Here is a 17,419-nt window from a genome sequence, read left to right as displayed (position 1 = left end):
GGGGAAACCCAGCCAGATGGGCGGGGTATAAATAATAAATTATTATTATATTATTATTATTATTCAAGGGGACTTCCCCCAAAAGTAGCCCAACAAGAACTAAGGTGGGCATGGAGTGTTGTGGGGGGGTGGTGGTGAGAAAACTGAGGTATGTGTATGTATGAAATTGAGGGCTTATCCACACTTGCCTTTTGCCCCACACTTTCCAGGCAGAGTCCATGCTTAAAAGCATTGATTGAGCATTGTTGTTGCTGGTTTTTGCCCCAGAGCTTTCTTCACAAAAATCTACTCTTTAAAGCTCAATCGGAGCAAACGACAGATTGAAGGGTAAGCATGGACTGTGCCTGGAAAAGGCGGAGGATTTGAACTGTCGCTATAACCACTGGTGCTGTAGTACAGTATATTTTAAAGGGCAGAATCTCATCATGACAGCTGTCATACAGCCATTCCAACTAGGAGAGTCCAATAATCTGGGTAGCTGTGCTGATCCAATACTGCAATTATATTATAATACCAGGGCTTACGCCCCTGCTTGCTTCACTAACTAGCAGCGGCGGAGTGGGCTTCTTGTTCCAGTCTGTGGCAATGGCAGCATCTCACCCATTCGCAGGAGACTCTGGAAGAGGGGAGGGGGTAACCTGAGGCTGAATTGCCTTCCATACCTTGTTGAGGGGTATCGATTAGAAAGGAGACCCGCAATCATCTCCTGAGCCCATTCCTGCCTCCATGGAAGCGGGGTGTGTGTGTGTGTGTGTGTGAGGCGCTGGGTGTTAAGCCCTCCATCACTGAGGCAGTCTCTGAGTCTGCCATGTTAAGCAGCCAAACACCTCTACAATGCGTGTGTGTAGAAACAGAACATAGAAGCATGCATTATATTCAGGAAAGTTGCTTGCATAAATGCGAACATTACGAAAATTGCATGCAGCATTGGATTTACATGAGGACTCCTCTTTAAAAATGCAAAGTACTGCAGAAATGTGGAGGATCAAATCTAAGACTGGGAAAATGAGAAATGGATGGAAACTGAAATGGACCAGTTTGTCAGTTGCTACTAGCTGCAGCTGGAATCCCTATGCAGAACCACAATCCACACCTCTGGGTCCCAGTGAAACTTGTAGAAGCACCCCCTTCCCTTGCCCTTTCCCTGAAATAGGCAGCCCTTAGTATTTCACTTCTTCCTTTCATCTCTACCTACGGCTAGATGAAGACCTTTAGAGGCCCTAAAGCAGTCAAAATATTAGGTTGCCTCCCGCTAAGCAATTCAAAATAAATAGGAAAAAAGAAGAAGAGAAAAATGGGGGAAGAATGTGCAGTGGGGTGTAAGGGAGTCTAGTGAAGTTCTGTTTTCCCCCATGTATATGTACTACTGAGTAATCCAGGGCTGTCTCTGCCTTTCTGCATTGGGAGTAAGGCTCACGGGACTCAGCAAGCAGGCGTAGGATTGTGCTGTGAAGGCCTAGAGACCAGGGGTGCCAACTAGAATAAAATATTAGGTGGGGGGACCAGGTAAACCCCATCCTGTGTAATCGATCACATGACATGGTGCGCACACCATTTGAATGGGAATGCCCATCAACTTTGGGGGAAGGCGGGCCCCCTCAAATATTTTATTGGGGGGGTTGAAAGTACCTTGGTCCCTAGGAGTTGGCTCCTATGCTAGAGGCAGGGAGAAAGGGCTAGCATCTCTTGTATTTTTTAAAAAATACTTTTTATTGAGTTTTCCACTTAAATCATATTCACATTTTGTTACATAATTCTATATTACTCTGTAAGTGCATCAACCTCCTTCCCTCCCTCTTTCTGACTTCCACATAACTTTCCATATTCTTCGCATTTCTATAAGCACTTATTTACCCTTTGTCAAATTATAATATTTCACCTTATTATCGGTAAATCAGTTTACCGATATTTACATTACAGAACGTTTCAATTCAAGCCTACAAACATTTTCAAATGTTTACAATTTTTTTCATATAGAATCATAGAGTTGGAAGAGACCCCAAGGGCCATCGAGTCCAACCCCCTGCCAAGCAGGAAACACCATCAGAGCACTCCTGACATATGGTTGTCAAGCCTCTGCTTAAAGACCTCCAAAGAAGGAGACTCCACCACACTCCTTGGCAGCAAATTCCACTGTTGAACAGCTCTTACTGTCAGGAAGTATATAAATTTGTTCCAGTCCTTACGAAACTGTTCGTCACGCTGATTCCGGATCTTCCCCGTCAACTTGGCCATCTCTCCGTACTCCATCATCTTGACCTGCCAATCTTACAGTGTTGGAAGTTCCTGCTGCTTCCATTTCTGAGCCAGAAGTGTCCTTGGAGTCGTTGTGGCATACATAAACATGTTTACATCACTTTTATGTATTTCCTCACCAATTAAGCCTAATTAAAATGCCTCTGGTTTTTTATTAAAATTATATTTCAAAATCTTTTTTAACTCGTATATTATGTCCCAGAAGGCTTTCACTTTAGAATAAGTGGGCTAGCATCTCTTGTAACTCACATTCACTTTCATACACACCTTGTGCGCACAGTGAAATCATCGTGGGTTTTTAGTTGTTTTTCTGTTTTACAAAGACATCATGGCAGTTAATTACCAGGGACAAAGACTGGCAAACAGGGTAATAAGAAAAAAGAAAATTCCATTAAGACCTTTTCATAGTACATTACACTAAAAAGCAAGAAAAATACTAAGTCCTCTTTCACAGATAAATCTTAACTTGCCCCACACAATTTCCCAACATAGGAATAGTGTGAGTGGAGGCTGGGTGCACCACATTGGAGACCCCAGGCGGAGTAGTAGGGGAATCTCATCCTTTACTTCCACACAAGGGTGACAGGCCAAATCATCTGTCAGAATAGCTATGGTGGCCACGTTTTTGCTGAAAACCTGATGTCTTAGGATTCACAACAAAGCAACGGCAAACACCTGCTAAAGGCCCCCTGAAATGTTTGGCAGTGAAAACCCCACATTTCATGGCACCCCCAAAAATGAGCCTTTGGCGCCCTAACTCACGGGATCCCAATTTCTCCAAAAGTCATACGTTGTCCGATTCACTCCAAAGCGGCGCCAAACACCCAGAGAATGCCCCCTGCAAGGTTTGGGGGTGAAAACACTACGTTTCACATCGCCCCACAAAATGAGCCCTCGACGCCGTAACCCACATGGTTGTCAGGGGCTGGACTGAGGAGGAATGGTGGGAGCCCCCCCCCACTCTCAAGGACCTGCTCCACAACTCCAATTTATAAAGATTATAATCCAAGTTAACGAGATCTTCTTGCAATTAGAGGTCAAGAGATATGTAAAAGTCAGTGCTTTATATGATTCAGCCACATGGTGGAGCAATAAACAAAGATTAAAGAAGCCATGATAGCCGGCTCTGAAAAACTGGGATGGTTTGTGTCTTCAAAGGCATGGCAGTGTGGCTTGAAGTTAATGACTTGTAACACCTCACAGTCATCATCATAATAATATAATAATAATTATAATAATAATTTATTATTTATACCCAGTCACTCTGGGCGGCTTCCAACAAAATATTAAAATAAAATAGTCTGTCAAACATTATAAGCTTCCCAGAACAGGGCTGCCTTCAGTTGTCTTCTAAATGTCAGGTAGCTGTTTATCTCTTTGACATCTGGTGGGAGGGGGTTCCACAGGGCAGGCACCACTACCCTGTAACTTGGCTTCTCGCAGGGAGGGAACCGCCAAAAGGCCCTCAGCGCTGGACCTCAGTGCCTGGGCAGAACAATGGGGGTGGAGATGCTCCTTCAGGTATACTGGGCCGAGGCCGTTTAGGGCTTTAAAGGTCAGCACCAACACTTGGAATTGTGCCTGGAAACATACTGGGGGCCAATGTAGGTCTCGGGGGCCACTCCCAGTCACCAGTCTAGCTGCCGCATTCTGGATTAGTTGTAGTTTCTGGGTCACCTTCAAAGGTAGCCCCACCTAGAGCGCATTGCAGTAGTCCAAGCAAGAGATAACTAGAGCATGCACCACTCTGGTGAGACAGTCTGTGGGCAGGTAGGGTCTCAGCCTGCGTACTAGATGAAGCTGGTCAACAGCTGCCCTGGACACAGAATTGACCTGTGCCTCCATGGACACCATGAACTGAAAGGTCCCGGCGTTACCCTGAGCCTCAGCCACAAGGAATGTGCAGCAGCAGAAAATGGTAACGCTGTTCTAGGTTGCATCTATGGAAGTCCAGGGTCCTGATGAAACGAAGTCCAAGTCCTACTCTCTCCTACCTTGGTCAGGCCACACCTGGAGTCCTGTGCCCAGTTCTGGGCACCATCATTTAAGAAGGGTGTTGACAAGCTGGAATGTGTGCAGAGGAGGGCAACCAAGACAATCAAGGGTCTGGAAACTACGATTGAAGAGAAACACTTGAAGGAGCTGGGTAGGTTTGGCCGGGAAAAGAGGAAACTGAGAGGAGATCTGACAGCCATCTTCAAATATCTTAAGGGCTGTCACATGGAAGAGGGAACAAGCTTGTTTTCTCCTGCTCTAGACGGGAGGACTCGAACCCATGGATTCAAGTTATAAGAAAGGAGATTCCAACTAAACATTCATAAAAACTTTCTGACGGTAAGGGCTGTTTGGCATTGGAACAGATTCCCACGAGAGGTGGTGGACTCTCCTTCCTTGGAGGTTACTAAGTAGAGGTTGGGTGGCCGTCTGCCATGGATGCTTTTGCTGAGATTCCTGCATCCCAGGGGGTTGGACTAGATGACCCTTAGTGTCCCTTCCAGCTATAAGTTTCTATGATTCTATGAAATTGATCTGGATTAATGACAGCCATCCACCAGTTTCATATGCAACACTGCTTCCCACCCCACCCCCTTACTGATTAATATATATAAAAAATACATTAAAGTAGACAAATAATAACTTACAAAAAGGATCAATAAACGTGTCACCTTTATTATATAAACTGTTATCATAATCACATGTCAAAATTTCTTTTGTGAATGAAATAAAATGGTTTCAATCAGTTTTTAATAACCAACAATCAAATGTAGAGCTTGGGGTACATTTAAACACGGCTTAGATCAATTCCCTTGATGTTCAGTGTCCAGGGGTTCAGCGCCTGGCACCCAGAAACTCGTGGCAAAGGGGAGTCTGGCACCAAGTAACTCATAACATTTCACTTCCTTGCAACCTAAGGAAAGCTGTTGATTGGCAGAAGACACTGGGCAGAAACAGAAAGAAACAGGGGGACGAGGAGGTCTAAGGGTGAGGTCCTGCTCCTGTCCATCCTAATACTGGACAGATTATTACAGGATGTTGAGAAGGGTCATTTTTTTACTATTAATTGAGAAACAGCAGCCATAGTCTAGGCCAGGAGTGTTTTTCCTTGGTGACACAGCCACGTTGAAAAGTGTGTGTTTGCAAGGTGTTTCCTGTCCTGTCCAGAAGTGCACCATGCTGGATGAAGCCAGCTCTAGATCTTTCCGAAATAAATAAAATAAAAACCCACAGGAAGATATATTTGAAAAATTAATGTTAAGGGGAACCATTCACATTGTTAAGCAAGGTAGCTAAAGCAACAGGGTCAGGGCCTCCATTGTGACACGTCCCCCTGCTGAGTGACTTGGCGGAGGACTTTGGGAAGAGCAACTATTTGAGGATAGTTCAGGAGAAAGGAGGTGGTTTGTGAGAAGTAATGATGTTTTCTGGCAAAATGAAGATTTCTTCTTCTTGAGTGTAAGTAGGATGTCTAATTCTTTCTGCATTCTGCTTCTTATGCTCTCCCTCAAGATTTAGAAACATAGGGCAGTAAGGCAGATCTGGAAAAAGCCTAAGTAAAGGTACCGGTACCCCTGACCGTTAGGTCCAGTCGCGGACGACTCTCGCTCTATAGGCTGAGGGAGCCGGTGTACAGCTTCCGGGTCATGTGGCCAGGATGACTAGGCCGCTTGTGGCGAAACCAGAGCAGTGCACGGAAAGGCTGTTTATCTTCCCGCCATAGCTGTCAAGTGTCCCTTATTTGAAGGGACAGTCCCTTATTCCAGCGCCATGTCCGGCTGCTGTCCCTTATTGATGGATGTCCCTTAAATGTCCCTTAAATGATGACCCTTAAATTTCAAAGGAAGCAGCTCCTCTCCCTCCCTCCCTGCCGGCCAGGGAGGAGGGAGGCTCTAACTGTGTTGCTTGGCTGTGTTGCTCACCCAATCAGAAGTCTAAGAACGAATGGGGGGTGGAGCTTGCATGCCTTGTGTGTGGCTAGTTAATGCAAGCTGAGAGGTTTTTTGAATGCTGAATGCTATTTTGTTGCACGTGCTGCTGCAAACTTTGCAGTGCAAAGCCAGGCCGGGGAGCCATCTTAAGTTGAGGCTGCATAGGCCTTGTGGTGCATGTGATTCAGATTCTATTCAGTTGAACTTCTGGTTACAAAGTTGGTTGGACAGTGTTCTCGAAGCTACCAGCATGAGTTTGACCAGACTGTGGGAGGACAGGAAGACTGGAGTGCCTGGAACAGGTGAGGCTGCAGGTCCCTTATTTTGGCTGCTGGTCCCTTAATTTCAAGGCTGCTAGTCCCTCATTTTCAAATCTGTAAGTTGACAGCTATGCTTCCCGCCAGAACGGCACCTACTGTATTTTTCGCTCTATAGGACGCACCGGATCATAAGACGCACCGGACAATAGGAGGGGGAGGACAGGGGAAAAAAAATTCTCCCCCTCTCTGCTCAGCGTCCCTTCAGCGAAGCGGCAGGAGAAACGGAGCCCATTCCATTTCTCCTCCCGCTTTGCTGAAGGGGTGCTGCGCAGAGAGGGAAAAAACTGTGCAGCGCCTCTCCAGCGAAGCGTAGCCTGGAGAGCAAGAGGGATCGGTGTGCACTGACCCCTCTCACTCTCCAGGCTTCAGGCGGCTATCCGCAAGCCTTCGGAGCGGGAGTTCCCGCTGCGCTCCGAAAGCTTGCAGATAGCTGCCTGAAGCCAACAGAGTGCAGCCTTTGAAGCCTCCACAGAACAGCGGGGTGAAGGCACCCCGCTGCCCTGTGGAGGCTTTGCGCAGCTAACCCCAAGCTAGAACAGCGAGACGGAGCGCTGTGCAGCGCTACTTCTCCCTGTTCTGGCTTTGGGCTTAGCTGCGCAGCCTGCATTCACGCCATAGGACGCACACACATTTCCCCTTAATTTTTTTTTAATAAAATAATTTTTATTAGCAAACCAATCAAATCACATTAGTTCCACATTACAAAACCGAATTTTAAATTTTTATTGGGGGTACCCATGCTTCGAGCTCAGAAAAGGATCCAATCCTCTCTTATTTCTGCTGCTTTGATCATTTCCCCTTAATTTTTGGAGGGGAAAGATTGTGTCCTATAGAGCGAAAAATACGGTATTTATCTACTTCCACTTTGTGCTTTCGAACTGCTAGGTTGGCAGGAGCTGGCTCTGTGGCCACCCGTGTCCCTACGGAAAAAGCCGATCGCAGACCAAATCCCCCTCCCAAACCTGGTATGTAAGGGCTTCCGGTTTTTCCGCCCTCCATTGGGATGTGCTTCGCGGGTTCTCCCCGCCTAGCAGCTGTTAGAGGGAACTTTGGGGGGCAACGCGGAGGCTACACGACCCCCCAAAAAGGCTCTGGGCGTGGCCCAGGGCTGACATTGTCCGGCAGCGTCAAAAAAGGAACCCTTCGAAGCCCACGTCCTAGAGAGTACCTAGACGCAAGGACACGAGCAATCCTCAGCAGCAAGCCTCAAAGTCCCAAACGGTAAGAACGGCAGCAAAATGTCTCACTTTCTCAATCCCCTTAATTACTGGACTAAGCTAACAAGGAGAGCTTGAGGAGAAGAGGGTCTGTGAGACTTATTTATACAAAGTGAACTACTCAGAAACAGACCCAAAAGACTAGCACATAAAGAGTAAAGAACGGGAGATTTTATCTTAAATATATTGGAAATCTTTCTCATTATACTTAACCATAAGCGAAGATTTCTCTAACAAGTACCAGTAAGAAAAGGAAGACAGATTCAAATTTCACTGTGCAGCAGCAGTACTAGCCCATTAAAAGAAGCGGAATTCATGGACTTAACTTGTTTTTCACTTTGAAGTGGCGTGAGCCCAGCGAAAGAGACTGAGTTAAAAGACTTGGATTGTCAGCGCTGTTTGTGGTAAAAGAGTGGAAGTTACTGGAAAACAAAGGTAAAAGAGAAGGCAACACTTTTAATATTGAACTTATATTAAACACTAACCTATAAAGATGGCGTAGCGTGGTCTGGGAGAAACGGCCGGACTAATTGGAGAATCAAGAAAAGAAAAGCGCCGAAAGGAGGGGCAGAACTGGACAAAAGAGGAGAGGGACTATAAAATTAAAGATGAGCATATTTAGTTTGAGGAGGTAGTTTGTGGGAAAGGAAATATGTTTTCTGGTGTAATGAAGAGACTTTCTTCATATAAAGTGTAAGTAGGATTCCTAATTCCTTCTGCATTCTGTTTCTTTTACTATCCCTCAAGATTCAGAAACGTAGGGAACCATGTCATGGTTAGATTAGTTTATAAAGACTGGCTGCGTGAGCTGCTGGTCTCCTGCTGTCACGTGCCAAAGATCCATCCCCTGGTCTGCGAGGAGGAGGAGGAAGAGATATTGGAAGAGAAATGGGAGGATGAAGTGATGGTTATGGAGATCAGAAGGAATCTTTAGTGAAGGTGAAAACAATTTATGTAAGACCAAGCGACCAGGGGATGGATGCCACCGATGCCAATCTAGATGGTGAGAGATGGTGATCTTTGTTCTTGAGGAACAAGGGAGGCCAGAGAGAATCTGGATCCCTGGGATGGGGGGAGGCAGCTCCCTGATTCAAGAAGAGTTCAGGGATGGGATGAGGAAGGGAGAATAATGCAAGCCACCTGGAGATCCTTGCAGGAAAGATGGGTCATCAATGTAATAATCAATGAAAAAATTAAGAATTTTTTCTCTTCATTTCTCTTCCAGGCAGCGATAGCAGTGAGGCCAGCAGCTCCAGTACAGCGCTATCCCGCTCCAAGACCCAGTTCTCCCTTCGCCCCAAACCCCAGTATCTAAATAAATAAATAATAGGGATGCGGGTGGCGCTGTGGGTTAAACCACAGAGCCTAGGACTTGCCTATCAGAAGGTTGGCGGTTCGAATCCCCACGACGGAGTGAACTCCCGTTGCTCGGTCCCTGCTCCTGCCAACCTAGCAGTTCAAAAGCACGTCAAAGTGAAAGTAGATAAATAGGTAACGCTCCGGCGGGAAGGTAAATGGCGTTTCCGTGCGCTGCTCTGGTTCAGAAGCAGCTTAGTCATGCTGGCCACATGACTTGGAAGCTGTACACCGGCTCCCTCGGCCAATAAAGCAAGATGAGTGCCGCAACCCCAGAGTCGGCCATGACTGGACCTAATGGTCAGGGGTCCCTTTACCTTTATATATTTCAAAAACACTATGAGTCTCCAGTGTGGTCTCTCGTCACAAGGAAACAGACTTTATAAAGAGGCAACCTTTCAAACGTCTTATAAATGGAAACTGGGGAAAGCCCCCTCCAAAAGAATAGACTGTGCCCAGTGACTAGCTGATCCACATGCCTGTTCAGTTGACGCTCTAGATGCCTACTCAGTTGTTCTCAAAGGCTGTTGAAAGAGAGAATGGCCAGTGTGGCAGGCTGTGCAAGCTGCTGGCCTCCTGCTGTCGTGCCCCTAAAATCCACCCCCTGGTCTGCGAGGAGGAGGAGGAAGAGATATTGGAAGAGAAATGGAATGAGGAAGTAAATATAATTAAAGAAAGGGAGAATAGCGTAAGCCACCTGGAGATCCTTGAAGGAAAGATGGGTTGTCAACATAATAATAAGTGGAAAGATTCAAAATCTTTTCTCTTCTTTTCTCTTCCGGGCAGCAACAGCAGTGAGGCCAGCAGCTCCAGCACAGATCTCCCTCCCCACCAAGACCTAGTCCCCCCCTTCCCCACAAACCCAAATAGAAAAATAAAATAAAAATCATTATTATTATTCTAATCAAGTTCCTTTACAAACATGCTATTCTGTGATCATCCTTTTATCCTAGGCGGTGCTTTTTCCTACGTTTGTGAGCATGAGTGGAAATCCTGAGTCTCGCTGCAGGAGTCGACAGTTTGGCTCCTTCCCTTGTTGTTGCTCCTAGATGGAACTGCGCATGTGCGAAGGCAAGACAGAGACTTCCAAACTGGATCAATAAACGTGTCACCCGTTGTCTGAAAACCACTGTCCTAATCACATGCCAGATTGTCTTTTGTGAATGAAATAAAGTTCTTTCAAATAGTTTTTTAATGTTGGCATTTGTCTGTCTTGAGAAGCAATGGAGTGCGCCTCCGGGGGTGAGGTCAAAAGTCAAGCAACGGTGTCAGCAGCCCCAAAATGACCTCTCCAGGGAGCAAGACTGGGCAGTGTGTCTGGAGGTCCTGGGCTTCCCAGATGACAAGACTCCAAGGTCTCCAAGATGTGTCTCCAAGGAAAGCAGAGTTAGGCACCAGTTGGCTACAGGAGTTGTCAGAAGGGGTTGTAAACGGCACCATCCAACCGCCTGAGGGACTCCACTCCAGATTTGTGTAGGGTTTTCTCCTTAGCCTTTTCAGCTCCCAAAGATATCCCACAAGGCAAATTAGGATCAGAGTTTTCTTTCTCCTCGATGGGCTACCTTTATAGGTGGATGAGCCCCATCTTCCCCTCACTTCCCTCCACAGCATTGCAGAAACCACCTTCTTGACCACTGGGCCCACGCTTGGTCTTGTCTGCTCAATCTGCTGGAGCCTGTCTTTGCACACAGGGGAAGTTCCTGAGCATTTGAGACTCCTTGGCTGCCCTCACCTGGTTTAGGTGGCCAGTCAAAGCCGTTCCCAGGATGTGGCCTCTGTCACATGCTGACCGTTTCTAGGAGCAAGAGAACAAACTTTTTATTATGGTTTAATGGTTTAATGACTAGTTACAAACTGTAAACAGATAAGAACATTGGCAGGATTATTGGAATAACCTGCAGTTTAATAAGATTATATATTTAAAGCAGATGCATAAATGAAGAAATTAAGGTAATTTGGATATGCATAAGATATGAAGAATCAATTTAAGGAACTGCAGAAAGAGGGGGAAGGAAGTCAAGTTTTGAAATGTTACAATGACTGCAAAATTATTTAAATGTATAAACTTGAAAATCATAATTTTTTTTTAAAAAAAATATTTCGCAAAAAATCAGACGCCATCTGTTTCACTCCCAACTGGAGCCAAAGGACACAGGCCTGGCCAGGACAGCTTTCCAGTTACAGCTTCTGCGGTGATGAGGCATGTGAGCCTCAACTGTCCTGCATCTACTCTAGCTGAGGAATCAACACACCTCCTCCCCAAGTTAGCGAGCCCCACCTGGGCTGTGGGTCCTTGCCTTCCATCCCTCCCAACTGACAGTTGTTAGTTCTGGAATCCTGAGCTTGAGGGGGGGGGTACATCCCATTTCGCCCCGTGGGACACTCACCACCCCTTAGCCACCTGCCTTTGGCGCTGCAGCAGTGCTGGGTTTGGTCCCTGAAAGAGCATGCAAGATCTCTCCCAAATCTCAATACATATTTTGCTCTCCTAGACATCTTGCAAGACTTCAATGAGATCTCACAAGATCTTGCAGGAAATCTCCAATCTGTTTAGCTGCAAGCACACATTTTTCTTATTTAATACAAATTTCTCAATCTAACAGATTTGCACATAGGATTCTTTATCACATGAAATGGCACTTTTGTTATGTTCTATTGTTACATTATTTGTGGCCTTCTAACACTTTGGGAGAAGCCTTCTCTCCCTTTTCCCTTTAAAAATGAGGATCTGTGCTTTACACTCAGCAGGAAGGTCCATTTAAAAGGAAACATGTCGTTGTTTTGCTGCTGCTTTTCTGTGTTCTCAGGTGTCCAAGTTAGCCTCCTGGCCCTGCTCCTCCAATATACCACAGCAACACTCCCCACTAGGAATCCCTGCTTGGGCTTTCATTGGCCATCAGCAATATCCGGTGGAGCCAGGTGGAGAGCAATGCCCCATCTTGCCCATCTTTGGGGTTTCAAGAGGTATAGCCTCTGTGCATGTACAGAATTAATGATTCAGCAAATCTATTAGACCATTGAAAGAGTGGAAGGGACATGGAAGAGACTTAAGAGCCTCGGACATAAGATTACCAGGTTGATGGACTAGATGGAATGGACAGTAAGGACTGACATGACCCGAGACCAGGAAGAAGAGACGTTGGATGAAGACAGGAAGAAAATTTATAAAGAAAAATTTTTATTTAGGGAATTAGCCTAAAATTAATGAATATTAGGGAAAATGTTGGAATGAAACTATATGGCTTTAGTAGAAATGATATAAGGAGTTACGTATAATTGAGTATTAAGTTTCAAGCTCTAAGGTATTTTACGGTAAGATAAGGTTAAATAAATTAAGGCAATCTGAATAACAGAATATGGGGAAAGATGGAAAGGATTTCTTGAGTTAATTAATAGGTTAAATTGTTAAGCTAAATTATTCAATAAAAATTGAGAAAGATGGAAAGAATTTGCTGAAATAACTAATTAAACTAGAATACAAAAAGGGAGGTGTGAGGAGGTCAATGAAACAAGCAAATGGAAGTTAAAGATATGTAATATGGGATTTGTGTCTTTTTTTTTCTTTTTCTCTTTTTTATCTTTTTGCTGTATTGTTGTATCGGTTTTTATGCTTTGTTTTTTTTCCTTCTTTTTTATGTATTATAGTGTTGTTTCCTATTTTTTCTTTTTTTTTTGTAATTCTGAAACTTTTAATAAATATTATTAAAAGAAAGAAAGAAAGAAAGAGTTCTTTCCTCTGATTAAATTACCAAAGGAAGAAAGCAGGATTGGCTTTTCTCACCAGGGACACAAGGAAGGGGAAGGTGTATGCTTAAGAAATCAAATTCCCCAAGGGCTGAAACTCTGTTCAGCCAATTAAAAAACCCCAATTCTCTCAGGAGAGTGCTTCATATCTGGCGGGCAGGGCTTGTGTGCTTTGCTCATGATTCCTTGGATGTCCTGAGGCTGTTAGAGCAGCAGCCGTAAGTCTTGGGGCTCTGGGAGTGAGACATTGTCCTCAGAAGGGAAAGAGTAACTGAGGTTCCCTTTTCTCTCCCTTGGAGGCCCTGAACAAGGAGCTGGCCAGTTCAGGGCCTCCATGGGAGAGAAAAGGGGGGCCAGAACTTGTGCTCAAATGAGCTTTCATACACGGTCATCCTGCCCCACACTCACATTCCAAAATATCTGCATGCTCACCTATCCAAGAGGTGGATGGTCTTGGGCTGGGGGTCCCAGAAGGCAGAATAAGTTGAGAAGCAAAGCCCAAGAAGTTTGAGGCATCCTCTTCGCATCCACCCAAACCCAATCTAAACAGCTTTGCTCCAGAACCAGCCCCTCCCTTCAGTTCTGTCCAGTTAAGAATGTCAGTTAAGAGGGACCACCTGTATTTTCTTGATTCTTGCCTGAGGTCATAATGGGCATGCACACTGGTATCTGTTTACCTGTAAGCACACACCTTTAGTTTATCTTTTTTAAAATAAAAATAAAATACAAGTTTATCAATCTACCAGCTTTGCACAAAACAGCAGCCGTTTTGTGATCCATGGCAGTGAAAACCCCACGTTTTACGGTGCCCCCCCCCAAATGAGGCTTCATTGCCCTAACCCACAGGGTCACGAATTCTCCAAAGGTCCAATGTCATCTGATTCACTCCAAAGCAGCACCAAACACCCAGAGAATGCCCCCTGCAACATTGGGGTGGGTGTGAAAACACTACATTTCCCATTGTTAGAGTGGCATACAAAGGATGAACAAGTTAAATCAGTGATGATAGATTGGGCAAGACATGTAGGACATAACATAATGTTTGAGGATTGGGAAAGATTGTGGAAGAAAGGGGTCAAGTTCACTGCATGTACTGTACTAAAAGAAAACATAATGAAAATGATGTATAAATGGTATCTGACCCCTGTTAAATTAGCAAAGATTTATCATAAGTGTGATAACCATTGCTGGAAATGTAAAGAAAAAGAAGGTACCTTCTATCATATGTGGTGGACCTGCCCCAAGGTGAAAGACTTCTGGGAAAAGATTTATAATGAATTGAAAAAAATGTTGAAATATACATTTATAAAGAAACCAGAGGCCTTTCTTCTTGGAATAACAGGTTTGGAATTGCCCCCAAAAGATGTTAAATTATTTTTGTATGCCACAACTGCAGCAAGAATTTTGTTAGCTAAGAATTGGAAAACGCAAGAAGTACCAACAGTGGAAGAATGGCAGATGAAGATGATGGATTTTTTGGAGCTAGCCGATCTGACTGGAAGAGTCCCTGACCAGAAGGAGGAGGAGTATCAGGAAGAATGGATGAAATTTAATGACTATTTAGTTGAATATGTTAAGTTAAATTAATTGGAAAAAGCTTGCATATAGCGGATAGGCTTAGGATTTAAATATGTAATATGTGACAAATTAATATGTTTAATACTGAACTGGAAAGTAAGAAAGATGTTAAGTGATTAAGTTAATTTTATAAGAATATTGATTTGGAAAACCGTTAAAATGATATGCACTGAAATCCAACCAGGGGGATACGAGGAAGTCACTTAACAATGTTAATTAGATTAGTCTTAATAAGGTTATGATTTATGTTTGTTTGTCTATTTGTCTGTGTGTTTAAATTTTTGTGAAAAAACCAATAAATTATTTTGAAAAAAGAGAAAATACTACATTTCCCAGCACCCCACAAAATGAGCCCTCAGCGTCTTAACCTGCTGGGTTAAGATATCGCCAAAAATCCAAGGTCAGCCGAATCATTACAAAGGGTGCTAAGCTGTGGGGGGAAGCCTCTGCAACGTTTGTCGAGAAAACACTATGTTTCGCCAAATGCTTGTAGAAGGCCCCATGTGACATTTGGCAGTGAAAAAACTACGTTTCATGGCGCCCCACAATACGAGCCCTCGACACCCTTACCTGCAGGGTAAAGATTTCGCCAAAAATATGACATTATCCGATTAACTCCAAAGCGGTGCCAAACTCCAGGAAGAGCCCCTGTAAAAATACGTTTCACAGCTCCCCCCCCCCCCAAATGAGCCATCAGCACACTAAACAGTAGTTTCAAGATTTCGCAAAAAATCGGGGGTTGTCCGACTAACTCCAAAGCAGAGCCATATGCTGTAACAAGGCCCCATGCAACATTTGGCAGTGAAAACACTATGTTTTCCTGCACCCCACAAAATCAGCCCTCGGCACCCTAACCCTCAGGATCAAGATTTTGCCAAATATCACAACTGGAGAGAGACCTGTTGCATAATGTAAAAGTGCTGTCTAAAATGTATAAGATATTATGGGAAAGGGATTCCTGCGCCGAGCACTGGCAAAATGGCTCGTGCAATGTTTAGCAGTGAAAACCGCACGATTCACAGCGCCCCACAAAATGAGCCTTTGGCGCTCTAACCGAAAACCTGATGTCATCCGATTTACTCTAAAGCAGCGCCAAACTGCAGAAAATGGCCCCCTGCAACATTTGGCGGTGAAAATAGATATACAAAAGTCAGTGCTTTATACGGTTCAGCCATCAGGTGTAGCAATGCACAAAGATTAAAGCCACAATAGCCAGCTCTGAAAAGCTGGGGTGGTTTGTGTTTTCTGAGGCATGGCCATGAGGTTTGGAGTTAATGACTTGTAACACATCACAGTCATGTTGACACGATTTAGCGCTTCTACGCATGCGCGAGTGGCGAAACACGGAAATAACCCTTTCCGGTACTTCCGGGTCGCCGCGGGACCCAACCTGAAAAAAGGTAACATGAAGCAAACGTAACATGAGGTATGACTGTACTGGAAGAAGCAAAGATCACCCGTGTCGAAGCAATGATTCTTCAACATCAACTTCATTGGACTGGTCATGTTGTTCAGATGCCTGATTATTGTCTTCCAAAGAAACTACTCTATTCCAGACTTTAAAATGGAAAGCGTAATGCTAGTGGTCAACAAAAGAGGTTTAAAGAATCTATCAAGGCAAATCTTTAAAAATGTAGTATAAACACCGACAACTGGGAAACACTAGCCTGCGAGTGCCCCAATTGGAGAACAGCTTTTACCAAAGGTGTCATGTGCTTTGAAGACGCTCGAACTCAGGACGAAAGGAAGACATGTGCTAAGAGGAAGGCACGCTTGGCAAATCCTCACAATGATCAACTCCCGCCCGGAATCCAATGTCCCCACTGTGGAAGGACTCACTGTTAAGGCCGGGTTCGCGGATGACAGTATTACTTGGCTCCAAATGATCACCAAAGAAGAACAGTATTTGAAAGAATGGATTCCATGTACAGTGGTACCTCAGGTTAAGAACTGAATTCATTCTGGAGGTCTGTTCTTAACCTGAAACTGTTCTTAACCTGAAGCCCCACTTTAGCAAATGGGGCCTCCCGCTGCTGCCATGCCGCCGGAGCACGATTTCTGTTCTCATCCTGAAGCAACGTTCTTAACCCGAGATATTATTTCTGGGTTAGCATGAAGGAGGTGAGGACAGGTGACCCCACCTAGGCCCGAAGTCACCCCCCCAAGCAGGCTCAAAGCTTCTCAAAGCTTTTCCAAATCATTTTCTCAGCAGCTAAAAGGCATTAGCTAAGCATCAGAAGCATTTCGCTCTGCTGTAAGAAAGGTCGCTTCTCAGGTAGCTGACCTTGCCAAAAGGTACATTCAACTTGCCACTTTTCTTTCCGGGAACTGTGCCAATAGAGCAAGAGAAAAGAAACATATCTTGGACACGATGGAACGCCAGGCTTCTCATCCCCCTTTCCTGGGAAGGGCACCAAATTTCCAAATACTGGAAATCCCTATTCAATAGGAATTGCTGGGTGCGTTGTTGACGAGATCACTGCAGAACACGTGAGTAACATTTTGCTCTGTGCTACTCAAACTTTGGCTGCAAACCTGCGCTCATTGTGATTTGTTTGCAGAGAGGTTAGATGATGAGGCAACAAAACACTACCCCACATTTCCCAGTGCATTTTCTTTTAACTTTTCTTTTCACAAGAAGTCCATTTGGGGGGGAAATAGGGTTGTTCTGCTGGACTAGGTACAACCTGAATATGCTGGTATGTGACTGAACACTCCCCCACCCTCCACACAAAAAAATAGTGGCAGTATGGAAGCACCCCTTAGTCCTGCTTGTCAGACTCTGCAATTTTCACCTTCAGTTACCCGTCTTTTCAACGCATAACACATATGTTTACTTGTGCAGTGAACTGCCTGCTCCTCCCCTGCCCTGGCTCACTCATTCCATTTGCTGTTTTCATTTGTGTTCTTGAGCAACTGAACAACTTTAGAAAATGGATAAAGAGTTGGCTGCTTTTTGCCCACCACCACCAGTCTAGCTTTTGTAAGTCATAGAAACATAGAACTGTAGAGCTGAAAAGGA

General features: G+C 44.7%; 2 long non-coding RNA genes across 2 annotated transcripts; one reads left to right on the top strand and one right to left on the bottom strand.

Moving 5' to 3' along the window:
- Window positions 1–5,859: 5,859 nt before the first annotated feature.
- On the top strand, window positions 5,860–10,264 carry LOC308480632. Its single transcript, XR_013988152.1, has 2 exons — window positions 5,860–8,548; window positions 8,845–10,264. It is a non-coding gene; the product is annotated as an uncharacterized lncRNA (long non-coding RNA).
- Window positions 9,951–15,701, bottom strand: LOC308480634. Its single transcript, XR_013988154.1, has 2 exons — window positions 13,252–15,701; window positions 9,951–10,870 (listed from the first exon to the last, which is right to left on the bottom strand). It is a non-coding gene; the product is annotated as an uncharacterized lncRNA (long non-coding RNA).
- Window positions 15,702–17,419: the final 1,718 nt, after the last annotated feature.

This window comes from Podarcis pityusensis, assembly GCF_964106645.2.
Source record: "Podarcis pityusensis genome assembly, chromosome: 6".
NCBI lineage: Eukaryota > Metazoa > Chordata > Lepidosauria > Squamata > Lacertidae > Podarcis > Podarcis pityusensis.
This window is presented reverse-complemented; position numbering and strand designations above follow the sequence as displayed.